Here is a 2,771-nt window from a genome sequence, read left to right on the forward strand (position 1 = left end):
AGTACTTGAAATAAATATGGGTTTAAAATGAAGTAAATTTTAGTTAAAACAGTATATAAAGTCAATATGTGTCAAGAACTGAGTAAATGAGGCAAATATAGTTTTAAAACAATAAATATGGTTATAAATAAGAATAAAATTGGTAAATGTGTTTTAATAGGGAGTAAGTTAATAGATAAAAACAGATTTAAGCCACAAAGAACCAATTTTTTTCCCATTCTTGTTTTCGCTTCTGTTTCACAGATTTGCAGAGTATGAAAAGACAAGGAGGGTCTATGCTGATTCTACACAGCCTGCAATTTCACAGTTCATCAAGGCTTGTCCTCTGGAAGCATATTCTGCTAACCATCCAAGACAGAAGTCTATAACAAATGCCATTTTAACAGACCTGGTCATAGGATGCAGCATGCCTCTTTCAATCACGGAGAATGAGCATGTCCGACACTTCTTGTCTGTGGTTGATTCCAAGAACCTGCCTGTCAGTCGCAGGACAATGACTTTGAAGATTGAATCCCTTGAGATCCGAGAGAAAATAAAAGTGCCTCTTGCTGGTGAAGACCATAACAGTTACAGCCAGTATTTGGTCAGACAGAAGAATGTGTGGCTTTCTGGGTGTCACTGGCCATGTATTTGCAACATCTGAGGGAGTTCAGCTGAAGTCATACTTGCTGGCCTGCAATAGATTCTTACAAGAGAACAGATACCAGAAGCCTCTGATTCCATATGGGACAAATATAACATCAGACGAATACCTGACTTTGTCATTTTGACAGTGCTGCAAATATGAAGTGAGCATTCACAGTGTGCTTCCCAAAAGAGGACAGTGTTGTAGGAACTGATGATGATGATCTGGATGATGCAGAGTTGTAGGAAGACCTATTAAGAGGTGAATGGGACACTTTGGACCAGGTGCTTACCAGAGGAAGCCCGAAACATCAGCAATGCTTTGCCTATACATTGCAGTTACTTGTTGGCGACAGCCTCTAAGATGCAAGGATCACGAACAGCACCTTTGCAAAATGCTCCAAACTGAGCTGTCTGCTGCATACATCTAGCACCTTTAAAAATGCTTTTGTAGTGAAGTTTGGGATGCTACAGTGAACAGCCGTTGCTCTGGAATTCAACTCCAAAGCAGTGCTCTCATTCAGCGACCAGGAACTGTGAAATTTTTTTCAGAGCACAGGCCACAACAAACTAGTCTTTTCAGTTATGGAGTGGAATCTGATGAAAGAGCTTTGTGATGGCCTTCAGCCATTTGCCAAAGCCACCGATCTAACCCAGTGTGAGAAGGTTGTGACTGTCACCTTTTTTTCCCCCGTGTGTGATCACTAAATCATCTTTTGGAGACACTGAACTGGGAAGTGCCTCAGCACTGTGGTGCAGTGGCTAGCACTGTCACCTCACAGCAAGAAGGTTCTGGTTCGAGTCATGGCTCCGGTGCGGGGTCTTTTTGTATGGAGTCTGCATGTTCTCCCTGTGCCTGCGTGGGTTCTCTCTGAGTACTCCGGCTTCCCCCCCCCCACAGTCCAAAGACATGCAATTGGGGACAAGGCTAATTGGTACTCCAAATCGACCGTAGGTATGACTAGATCGAAGCGAAGTAAAATCTGGTCAACTGGACGTAAGTTTATCTTGAAGATGTTTCACCTCTCATCCGAGAGGCTTCTTCAGTTCTAGTGAAGAGTGTGGAAGCTCCAGCTTATAAACCTATGTGGGAGTGGTCAGTGCTATTGTGGTGGAAACGACCCTCCCGAGACTCACCTGGCCTCCCCAAACGACAGTCGTTGTGCGGTGTCAGGGAGTTTCAGGGGTGGTCGTTAGGGAGTTTCACCGACCACTCAGATGCTAATGGGCTGTGCTGGCAGAAGCCGTTCCACATGGGTCTTTCAGCTGAACTCTTTGGGGAAGCTTTGAAAGGACTTGGTTGTAAATTGGTGAAAGGAAATGTCGCAGTCCACCTCCTCTGTTCAAAGATGGTTTCTCTATCCTGACGTATGTATGGTATGACTGTGAGTGTGAATGGTTGTCTGTCTATATGTGTTGGCCCTGCGATGGACCTCCAACCTGTCCACGGTGTACCCCGCCTCTTGCCCAAAAGCCAATGGGGTAGGCTCCAGCCCCCCCCCCCCCACGACCCTTAATAGGATAAGCAGAAGAAAATAGATGGGTGGATGGATGGCTTCCTGGTAAACATGGTCCATGCCCTCCAGAGCTCTCTCAAGAAGAAATTCCGTGGGATCTTTGTCAATGTCAAAATATCATCACTGACACCAGGAGAAGAACTGCCATTTGCAGACACCCTCTTTCACACCTCTCTTTGTATCAGATCTGATTCTAAGTCAGGTGCCACCTGTCACAACAGTTCAGAGTCCTGAAACCAAAGATGTGGAAAAAGAGCCAGAAGAGAGCACTGGACTCTTCTTAAAGTAAAGAAAGTGTCGCAAACAGGACACAGCAAGTCGTCCAGAGACATATTTTAACAACTATCCTAGACTTTCGAGTGAGCAAACAGGATCATCCTTCCTGCACTTTCTCCTGTTGCAATGAGAGCACTTTAAGTGCCAGCGTCAAGCACCCCAGTTGAGAGGGTCTCTAGCCACGGTGGTATAAATATGAGGACACATCATGCACAGCTTGCAGAAAAGACACTTTCCAACCTCATATTTTGCAAATGCAACAATTTGTGAAAAAGAAATGACTTTCTGAGTTATTCTACAGATGTGTAATGGAACAAAGTTAAATATTGTAGCATGGCTGTCAGGTAAGCTTTT

At 44.5% G+C, this 2,771-nt stretch overlaps 1 pseudogene; it reads left to right on the forward strand.

Annotated features, from left to right (window-relative positions):
• Positions 1–240: 240 nt before the first annotated feature.
• LOC147250418 (uncharacterized) lies at positions 241–1,325 on the forward strand (annotated as a pseudogene).
• Positions 1,326–2,771: the final 1,446 nt, after the last annotated feature.

The sequence above is a fragment of the Aulostomus chinensis genome, chromosome 14, assembly GCF_037954235.1.
Source record: "Aulostomus chinensis isolate RoL2024-O1b breed Wild chromosome 14, RoL_Achi_v1.0, whole genome shotgun sequence".
NCBI classification, from domain to species: Eukaryota; Metazoa; Chordata; class Actinopteri; order Syngnathiformes; family Aulostomidae; genus Aulostomus; species Aulostomus chinensis.